The sequence below is a fragment of the Oncorhynchus clarkii genome, chromosome 30, assembly GCF_045791955.1.
Source record: "Oncorhynchus clarkii lewisi isolate Uvic-CL-2024 chromosome 30, UVic_Ocla_1.0, whole genome shotgun sequence".
NCBI lineage: Eukaryota > Metazoa > Chordata > Actinopteri > Salmoniformes > Salmonidae > Oncorhynchus > Oncorhynchus clarkii.
Window position 1 is genome coordinate 43,016,258 of NC_092176.1, and position 11,310 is coordinate 43,027,567.

Below are 11,310 nucleotides of genomic sequence, written 5' to 3' on the forward strand. Positions count from 1 at the left end.
CTCTACACCCGTTGTAAAGCGGATTAATGTGCTTCATTTTAAGAAGTTATTTGGCCACTTTAGTTGTGATACAAACCTTAACAAAACATATGGGCTAGGCTACAAGAGGCGTGCGACTATGATTCGAAAAAGTCACAAAAAAAGGTATTGTTTCTTGCCGTGGTAATATATAATTCACACTGATAGGCTAATATTGTCACCCATCAGACTATTCTTGATTTAATCTTGTCTTTACATATTCTAAATAATATATTTGTGAAGTTCATTTTGATTTATAACGGATAATTATCATGGACATGTCTCGAAACAGGGGCATGGGGAAAAAATACCTGTAATCTATGCACTTAAATAGCGAATGGAGGACGCTTTTCCTGTGGTTCATTTTCATGCCAGCCAGGTAGACTATACTCCTGTTGTAAAGATAAGCAATGTGCTTAATATTTGCATAATGTTAGGAAGTGCAGAAATAAATATAGTAGGCCTAGCCTATAGAAAGCTGATGGGATCATCCTCTTTTTATTAGAGGCCATTTTCTGTTTTCCCTCGCAATTGCATAGCTTATAAAAATGTTGCGCAAAATGAGCTCATGGGCTCTCATTAAGTGTTTAAATTTGATTTTTCTAATACATTTGCATTGGTGTCAGAATGATTAGAGGGACAATCGAGTGCTGAGTACCAGGCAGTTAGCAAGTTTGGTCGGCTACTAATGACCATCAGCAGCATCAGAGCTTGGAGAAGCCTAATTACCGTGACTAAACGGTCACGTGGAACTTGACTGCCTCCATGACTCGTGACCGCCTGGGTGGGGGTAATACAGTCAGCGTAACAGTCCTAATGTGGAGTCATTCTGGTCTGATAGGTATGGGGTGGACTTTTAAGAGAGACCATGACACGCAACCACTTCAGAGAGACCACGACACGCAACCACTTCAGAGAGACCATGACACGCAACCACTTCAGAGACCATGTCACGCAACACAACCACTTCAGAGAGACCATGACACGCAACCACTTTAGAGAGACCATGACACGCAACCACTTCAGAGACCATGTCACGCAACCACTACAGAGAGACCATGACACGCAACCACTTCAGAGCGACCATGACACGCAACCACTTCAGAGAGACCATGACATGCAACCACTTCAGAGACCCATGACACGCAACCACTTCAGAGAGACCATGACACGCAACCACTTCAGAGCGACCATGACACGCAACCACTTCAGAGAGACCATGACATGCAACCACTTCAGAGAGACCCATGACACGCAACCACTTCAGAGAGACCATGTCACGCAACGCAACCACTTCAGAGAGACCATGACACGCAACCACTTCAGAGAGACCATGACACGCAACCACTTCAGAGAGACCATGACACGCAACCACTTCAGAGAGATTGTGCGACACCTGCGGCAGGTGCAAACAAAACAAGACCCGTGTGCAGTGCAACCTGATTTGTTTGTGGGGCTTTCTCACACAAAGCCCCTGAAGCCGTGTGTGGACTGTGGACCCGAAGCATAAAGAGAAGAAGCGATTGATTCATGCGTAAAAAGGCACGTGTAAGGACAAAACACAATGTCCGATACAGTCAAAAATTACTATTTGTATATATAGTGGGTAAAGAGAGTCTTCTCTTTAATAAACGGGTGCTCTACCTTATATGGCAACATCTTCAAATGAAATACCAACTTCAAGAAACATTGGGAAACGGCGGCACTCCAAAACGTGCTTGAAGTTAATCTTGCATTTTACTGGTGAAAAGTAGGCTACACCAGAGAAAGGTACTGGTGAAAAGTAGGCTACACCAGAGAAAGGTACTGGTGAAAAGTAGGCTACACCAGAGAAAGGTACTGGTGAAAAGTAGGCTACACCAGAGAAAGGTACTGGTGAAAAGTAGGCTACACCAGAGAAAGGTACTGGTGAAAAGTAGGCTACACCAGAGAAAGGTACTGGTGAAAAGTAGGCTACACCAGAGAAAGGTACTGGTGAAAAGTAGGCTACACCAGAGAAAGGTACTGGTGAAAAGTAGGCTACACCAGAGAAAGGTACTGGTGAAAAGTAGGCTACACCAGAGAAAGGTACTGGTGAAAAGTAGGCTACACCAGAGAAAGGTACTGGTGAAAAGTAGGCTACACCAGAGAAAAGTACTGGTGAAAAGTAGCTATACATTTTTCTAAATCAAATCAAATTTTATTTGTCACATACACATGGTTAGCAGATGTTAATGCGAGTGTAGCGAAATGCTCTGCGTGAACAACTGAGAATGCTGCGTTAACGCAACCCCTGAACAATAATATTTGTGTGATGGTGGGAATGCAGGGTTTTGTTCCAAACGAAACAACTACAAGTGTGCTTGCTCTAGTTCCTCTTCTTTGAGTTATACAAGTGCAATGAAATTGCTTAGGAACTGTGCACTCTGGAGAGGTGTGGCCACTTGGAGACACCAGTTAGTCCTCTCACTCAAACCCTTGTCATTTTTTGGTCTTATGTTGCACCTACTCCACATTTTCCAGGATTATTCTCATCATGTTACTGAATGTATCCAGAGTATTTTCAGATTTCATTATCAACAAAATGTGGCAAAAAGCACAGTACATTTAAAATGCACATTAAAAAATAAAATCAACAATGTAATGTTTGTTTGGATTCAGTCTTGTGTCAGGTGAACTGTCAGTCTAATAATTGGCTCAACTTACCCCATTGCCATTGGTTCAACTTACCCCACTGCCATTGGCTCAACTTACCCCAAGGCAAACATTTTCACTATATTAACCAAAAAGACACATGGACGCTCTTTCATCCTAGGTTTAGGACCTCGTATTGACGCGTATCTACTTTGGTTTAGATACAAGCATCATGAAACCTCGAACACCATTAATCTGACTTGGGTGAAAATCTGTCTCTTGGACCTAACTTAAAGTTACAATCTGTAGCTAAGCTAGAAACAGACATTCCTGATTTATCTACGATGATATGTTTATCTGACGATGATGCACGGTGCCTTCAGAAAGTATTCATACCCCCCTTAACTTATTTCACATGTATGTATTACAGCCTTAATTCATTTCTCACCCATCTACACACACAATACCCCATAGTGACCAAGTTAAAACATGTTTTAGACATTTTTGTTAATTTATTGAAAATGAAATACAGAAATCTCTCACACCCCTTTGTCAATACTTTGTAGAAGCACCTTTGGTGGCAATAACAGCTTTGAGTCATCTTGGGTATTATGTCTGAGGCGGCGGGTAAGCCTAGTGGTTAGAGCGTTGGGCTGGTAACCGAAAGGTTGCTGGATCGAATCCCCTGAGCTTACAAGGTAAAAATCTGTTGTTCTGTCCCTGAACAAGGCAGTTAACCCCACTGTTCCCCGGTAGGCCGTCATTGTAAATAAGAATGTGTTCTTAATTGACTTGTCTAGTTAAATAAAAAGAGGAAACCATGTCTGTATGAATTTCGGACCCATTCTTCCAGGCATATTTATCTCCAGCTCTGTTAAGTTAGATGGGGAGCGGTGGTGAACAGCAACCTTCAAAGTCTTTCCACAGATTTTCAATGGGGTATAAGTCTGAGCTTTGGCTGGGCCACTCAAGGACTTTCACATTCTTGTTCTGAAGACATTCCAGCATTGCTTTGGCTATTTTTTTTTTTTTCATTCAGGCTGTAACAACAAAATGTGGAATAAGTCAAGGGGTATGAATACTTTCTGAAGGCACTGTCTGTTATCGATGATGTATGTTAGCCATGATGATGATGCAGGGCTCGACATTAACTCATTGTTCTCTTGACCGGGACAAGTAAACAAAACATATTTTTTTTTATATATAATAAATCAAAATATAAAATAATTACTCCAATCACAATTGGATCTGACAGGCCAACTTTTGTATAAATTTTGACAACTTTTTTCATGTACATGAAATAAAAAAAGCTGACGTGCATATTGGCTACAGCTTCATGTCCAAACCGATGTTGACATGAGGGAGGCGCCATGAAATGGAGCCAAACTTGAATTAAACTTAACCAGGTCAATATAGGCTAAACGCCAGTCATGTTTGACAAATATAATGAAGGGTAATTAAGGTTTAACGTCTAAAAGCTCGATTCGTTCAGAATGTGACGGACACTGCCTGTTGTACACCCCCACCCACCTTCAATCTGAGAGGAGGCTGTCAGCATTTTTAAAAAACTATTTAACCATAAACATAATTGTTTTAAACTTGGACATTTTTTTTATTTTTTTTTTAAAGCATGTCTTGCCTTGATTCAAAGTAACCTACCCTAGCCAACCATAGCCAACCCTAGCCTAGCCAACCATAGCCAACCATAGCCTAGCCAACCCTAGCCAACCCTAGCCTAGCCTACCCTAGCCTAGCATAGCCAACCCTAGCCTAGCCTACCCTAGCCTAGCATAGCCAACCCTAGCCTAGCATAGCCAACCCTAGCCTAGCATAGCCAACCCTAGCCTAGCATAGCCAACCCTAGTCTAGCCAAACCTAGCTAAAATACAACAATAGAAATGTTGAGGGAATTATTTTATAAAACACTTAATGCCATTGAAACCATGTTGCCTATTGTTCTATTGGTTTTCAAAACAATGTTATTTTATTGTCCAGCAGCCAAATGCATAATCCTAGTCTCCCACCACAAGGAGACACTAGAGCGCGATGAGCCAAGTAAAGGCTCCTGGCCACACCTTCCCCTAACCTAGACGACGCTGGGCCAATTGTGCGCCACCCTATGGCACTCCTGGTCACGGTCGGTTGTGACACAGCCTGGGATCGAACCCAGGTCTGTAGTGACGCCTCAAGCACTGCATTAGACCACTGCGCCACTCAGGAAATCCGTCCCCTCTTAAATTCAAATAGATATTTTAATCTATGTCATACGAAACCATGAACAATGGCATGCATCACCACCTTGGCTAAACTCAGATTCACCTTTGGGGGTTTGCAGTTCAGGGGACAGTGCACATGAGTTGAAGTAACAAATAATGCAAGTAATGCAATAAATCAAAACAACTACAAGCTAGTAAGCTAGCTAACTACCCATAACCAGCGAGCTATCTGACCGGCATATAGCTAGCTAGCTACCCGACCGGCATATAGCTAGCTAGCTACCCATAACCAGCTAGCTAGCTACCCGACCGGCATATAGCTAGCTAGCTACCCATAACCAGCTAGCTAGCTACCCGACCGGCATATAGCTAGCTAGCTACCCATAACCAGCTAGCTAGCTACCCGACCGGCATATAGCTAGCTAGCTACCCATAACCAGCGAGCTATCCGACCGGCATATAGCTAGCTAGCTACCCATAACCAGCGAGCTATCCGACCGGCATTTGGCTAGCTAGCTACCCATAACCAGCGAGCTATCCGACCGGCATGTAGCTAGCTAGCTGAAGTTGAAATACGAGGTTCGCATCATGCTTCCTCTTTATACCTTCTAGTTTAGGCTACTATTTTTTCAAAAACAAAATCTATGGCATTCTTTAGGCTGCTTAAGACAGAAGCGTATACTATACCAAATAAAACAAAATGATTTAAAACAAAAAATAAACCACACTTTGGGCACTAAATAGTATGTCTTCAAACTGGAATCGACCTCATACCCTCACGAATTTGACTTGTTCCAATAATTCCATACTCTACCTGCTAAACTACCGATCAGGTTAAACTTTCTGTACAAAATTCTAACTATATTCGTAAGTAAGATGTTCAGTAGAGATCTGTTCAGGTGAAAGCACCTGAAACCACGACGAAGCATCTGACGTCACTGATGACGTAGATCAGATAAATCCATACATGCATCAGCAGCTCACTGCTTCCTGATTTCGACGCAATGCCTCGGGAGGTCCGGTATCAAACTAACATCACTAGCCAGTGATATGAAAGTATAAAATGGCTTTATGTTTCTAGAACGTGCTTCTACACCTGCATTGCTTGCTGTTTTTTGGGGAGGGGGGGGGGTTTAGGCTTGGTTTCTGTATAAGCACTTTGAGACATCAGCTGATGTAAGAAGAGGCTTTATAAATAAATTTGATTTTATTAGAACCACTTAAAAATGTATATATAATAATCGATGTACGATTAGATGGGAGTACTTGGCTGCCAGGGCAAATTCGCCTCTAAAACAGAACAGGTCCTTGGACTACAAAAGGAGTAACGTTAGGCTCCTTTAGTCTATTGGGCCATCCTATGTCATGGTTGGTAGCTACCTATAATCACACACACACGTATGGGTTGCAATTGTCAAGTTTTCCATAATTCAGTCTGTCAGTGCAATGCTTATTCTTCTTCCGTCTTGTCTAATGTAAAAAAAAAAAATGGTTAGCTGATTGTCAACACAACATTAGCTTAGTTAGTTAGCTTGTTAAACCTCTAGTTAACTAGCTAGCTAGGTCTATTTATTCAGTGCAGTCGTCGGGAAAGCAAGTGGTTGTGTTAACAAAAACAAAAAAAGCCAGATGGTTGTATTCAAATCTTAAAAAACAAAATTGAAAAGTGTGGAGAAATGTTGGGTTCTTCTATTTTCCTCCCTCCCCCAATCTTTTCATAAAATAAATAAGAATGAATTGCGGATAGTTACAAAAAAAAGTGTCTAAGCGGGTTAGCTAGAGCAAACCCACAAACCAGCATTTGATTTGATGATTCCGACCTAGCATTTAAGCTAGCTAGAGGTTAGGTTTTTATGAGCTATAACGTAGAAAATGTAATTGAATATCGGTCGTCGAACTTACCAGTAAACGATATTGGAATAACTCCAGGCAAAATATAGAGAATAAATATGTAATAGTATCAATATATTATATATTTTTTTTTTTATCCAAATAGAACCAATGATGCCATAATCCCAAAGTGGCTATAGATCCTGCTTCTTCTGCTAGTCGCCATCTTTAATCCTGCTTCCACATCCAAACAACACAACCTCCTCCGTCTCGACTCTTCCCAACCAAACGCTGTGTATAAAACACTGGAAGACTGACAGGGGGCGCTGTATTGACGCCACCGCTCAGCCATCTTGGCACTCCTCACTGGTATACAATATTTTGGATGCATTTATTTTCTACATTCGTTTTTTGACACGTTTATTATATTACAGGCACCTTAATAATTCATACTACTAAATTATATTATGTGAGTTACATTTAAAACAAATATATATATATATATATATACAAAGTAGATAGTACTAATGGTCCTGTCCACACTACAGTAACAAAATCCTTAAGTACATGTAATTGTGTTCTTGAACTGTTTAACTGAATTTTAACTGAATTCCATTCATTCCTATGGAGGACTGCTCCTAACGGGGAGAGACAATATGGCCGCCTGGTAGCTTCAAAGTCTCATAATGGCCAATACATAACATCAACGAACAAGGGGTTTATTTTATATATATATCATTGGTTCCAAAGTTAATTCTTCTTCAGTGGGGGTTTAACACATTTGGCATCCAATGTTAATAATGGTGCATTACGGCCACCAACTGGACTGGAGTATGAATCCATTATACTTTGTGGTACAAAAATGGGAAAAGGAAAAGATTACCCTACAAAACCCACCACCACCCCATTCCACAATTTTGAAGTACTTCTCTGCAGCTACCACCGCACTACCTATTTTCTGTGACTTACGTTCCATTCCTGCGGTACAACTGATAACATGGCAATGAACCAGTGGAGGCTCCTCAGAGGAGGAAGGGGAGGACCATCCTCCTCAGTGAATTTCATAAAAATGTTAAAACATTTAAAAAGTTTCCTTTTTAGGTAAAACTATACTAAATATATTAACACTTCACCAAATAATTGATTAAAACAAACTGTTTTGCAATGAAGGTGTAAACGGAGGACAGATAGTTTCCGTCCTCCTCTGGGTACATTGACTTCAATTCAAAAACCTAGGAGGCGCATGGTTCTCACCCCCTTTCTATAGACGTACACAGTAATTGTGACAACTTCCGGAGGACGTCCTCCAACTCATTGAGCTCTTGCAGCATTAACTGACATGTTGTCCACCCAATCAAAGTATCAGAGGATGAAGCTCGTACTGAAAGCTTAAGCTACAGCTAGCTAGCACTGCAGTGCATAACATTTGGTGAGTAGTTGACTCAAAGAGAGAGAAAGACAATAGTTGAAGAGTTTTGAACACATACATTTCTTAAAAAATGAAGGACAAGTGATATTGTAATTTTTTTCTCAGTTTCATTAACTTAGCCAGCTAGTTTAGCCTTTTCAAACACCCTGCTCAAACAGAGGAATGCTATGCTAGCTAGCTGGCTAACACTGGAACTCTTCCAAGTCAAGGACCGCTAAACGACCTGTACGCTCTCGTTGGCTGGCCCTCGCTTCATACTCGTCGCCAAACCCACTGGCTCCATGTCATCTACAAGACCCTGCTAGGTAAAGTCCCCCCTTATCTCAGCTCGCTGGTCACCATAGCATCTCCCACCTGTAGCACACGCTCCAGCAGGTATATCTCTCTAGTCACCCCCAAAACCAATTCTTTCTTACTATGACTATACTTTATCTAATATGGTGACAACGATGTAGGCTGTGTGTAACGGTTTGGCTTGGAAAGGTTTTTCTCTCCTGGTCACATACAGCTGATGTATTGTTCGTTGAAAAGGTGAGAGGAGGAGAGTGCATAGATGCGAGAAGGAATACAACTTGGCTGTTGTGAAAGTGAACTGTGTTTTCGTGTGATCAGGGGTGTATTCATTTAGCAGATTCTGTTGAGAAACGTTTCTTAAACGGAAGCAAATAGAACGAAATGAGGCTAAACATACCTGAATTTGTCCAATAGAAACTCTCGTTTGCAACTGTTGGGACTAATTATTACACCCTAGATCAGCTAGGTGCAGACAAGCGTGTGCAAGGCGGTATTGAATGTGTCACTGTCTATTACCTTAACATTTTCTCTCGACCTGTGTAAGCACCTACGTTGTAAACTCTCACTCATAGGCTAGGTTGTAGCAACCTCATGATGGGTATAGGGATCATTTGAGTATCATGTAGTACCCTAAACTTATCAATGTTACATTGAACTATGCGAATGGAATATGAATGACAGTCATCCAATATGCTTTAATAGAAATAAGGCCATGCTCATGGAAAAAAAACAATAATCCTCCCTCATCTTAAATAGTAGTGACCGCCACTGCAATGAACACTGTACTGGTAAAAGTCCTTCACCCATCGTCCTCTACTTTTTCTTCGCTGCCTCAGCATACGACACCTACTGTACAACTCTGACCGTGGAAACCTCAACCTGCCTCTCTCGCACCAGACACATATCGGGGGTGCCACTTCTTTCACCAATACTACACATTCCTTTGTCCCATGTCCTCCAGCAACCAATTTGAGCTATGCTATCCTGGTCAAATCCGAAGGCTAATACTCCCACCTGGTGGTTGAATTTGAGAAGACATACAATGGAGATGTGAGTCACTTCTAGTTGTGATTGTTGGCTTTCCCAGGCAACATAGCAGCATAGAATAGAATATATATTTTTTTGGGGGGGGGACATTAATGTTTGTTTTAAAAACATGTCATCCACATTGAGTGGATTAGTAGATTATATACAGAATATCGATCTTGCAACATTTCGGCTACTAGTCCAACGCTCTACCCACTAGGCTACCTGCCACCCTTACTTTAACCATAATAGTGACCAGCCCTATAAATAGCAGCATCATTGGCTAAATTAAATGAAAATACAAAAACAAAAAAGCCCCAGTAGGAAATGGGTTAGATCAGATTACACCAGTATTTGTCATCATCACGTACATCAGTTGTGTAACATCCAGATGTGACAACAGAAAAAGACCACTGAATCATTGCTAGAACTTTCCTTAGCTATGTCATTGTATCTACGAAGGCTCCTCTATTTCCAAGGATATAGTCAGGGATAAAGCACATAGCCTGACAACTTTAATTTATTTGTTTTTATTTCTCTTTTATTTAAGGGGTGGCAGGGTAGCCTAGTAGTTACAGGGTTGGACTAGTAACTGAAAGGTTGCTGGATCGAATCCCCGAGCTGACAAGGTAAAACAAAAAAAAAATTGTTCTGCCCCTGAACGAGGCAGTTAACCCACTGTTCCCCAGTAGGCAGTCATTGAAAATATGAATTTGTTCTTTACTGACTGGCCTAGTTAAATAAAGGTAAAAAAAAGTCAGCTCTCTGGTGAATTTCCTTTTGAGGGCTAGGGCCCAGAAATGTCCGGTAACTTGCAGGTGCCTTGGTGGAAGAGTAGGGTAACATCTCACAGCAATAACTGGCAAATCTGGTGCAGTCCACGAGGAGGAGATGCACTGCAGTACTTAATGCAGCTGGTGGCCACACCAGATACTGACAGTTACTTTTGATTTTGACCCCCCCATTTGTTCAGGGACACATTATTCCATTTCTGTTAGTCACATGTCTGTGGAACTAGTTCAGTTTATGTCTCAGTTGTTGAATCTTGTTATGTTCATACAAATATTTACATGCTGAAAATAAATGCAGTTGACAGTGAGAGGACTGAATTTTGCTGAATTTATAAATCTATATAATCCATTCTCTGAAGTTGCTCGTTCTCATATTTCTTCATTTCTTTTTTTGCTGGGGGTTTATGCGTGTATTTTTTATTTTATTTTTTATTATTGCTAGGCATCACTGCACTTTTGGAGCTAAAAACACGAGCATTTAGCCAGGTATTACTGCACTGTTTGAGCTAAAAACACAAGCATTTAGCTAGGTATTACTGCACTGTTGGAGCTATAAACATGAGCATTTAGCTCGGTATTTCTGTTGGAGCTAGAAACACAAGCATTTAGCTCGGTATTACTGTTGGAGCTAGAAACACAAGCATTTAGCTAGGTATTACTGTTGGAGCTAGAAACACAAGCATTTAGCTAGGTATTACTGTTGGAGCTAGAAACACAAGCATTTAGCTAGGTATTACTGCACTGTTGGAGTGAGGAACCAAGCATTTAGCCAGGTATTACTGCACTGTTGGAGCTAGAAACACAAGCATTTAGCTAGGTATTACTGTTGGAGCTAGAAACACAAGCATTTAGCTAGGTATTACTGTTGGAGCTAGAAACACAAGCATTTAGCTAGGTATTACTGTTGGAGCTAGAAACACAAGCATTTAGCTAGGTATTACTGTTGGAGCTAGAAACACAAGCATTTAGCTAGGTATTACTGTTGGAGCTAGAAACACAAGCATTTAGCTAGGTATTACTGCACTGTTGGAGTGAGGAACCAAGCATTTAGCCAGGTATTACTGCACTGTTGGAGTGAGGAACCAAGCATTTA

The 11,310-nt window shown here is 41.1% G+C and overlaps 1 protein-coding gene across 1 annotated transcript in view; it reads right to left on the reverse strand.

The window, feature by feature from the left end:
- LOC139389360 (WD repeat and FYVE domain containing 3) overlaps positions 1-6,768 on the reverse strand; it is a 234,931-nt gene extending 228,163 nt beyond the window's left edge. Inside the window, exon 1 of the mRNA XM_071136061.1 lies at positions 6,750-6,768. The gene's annotated coding sequence lies outside the window, so the exon portion shown is untranslated. The remainder of the gene's footprint in view (positions 1-6,749) is intronic.
- Between the last annotated feature and the right edge of the window lie 4,542 nt (positions 6,769-11,310).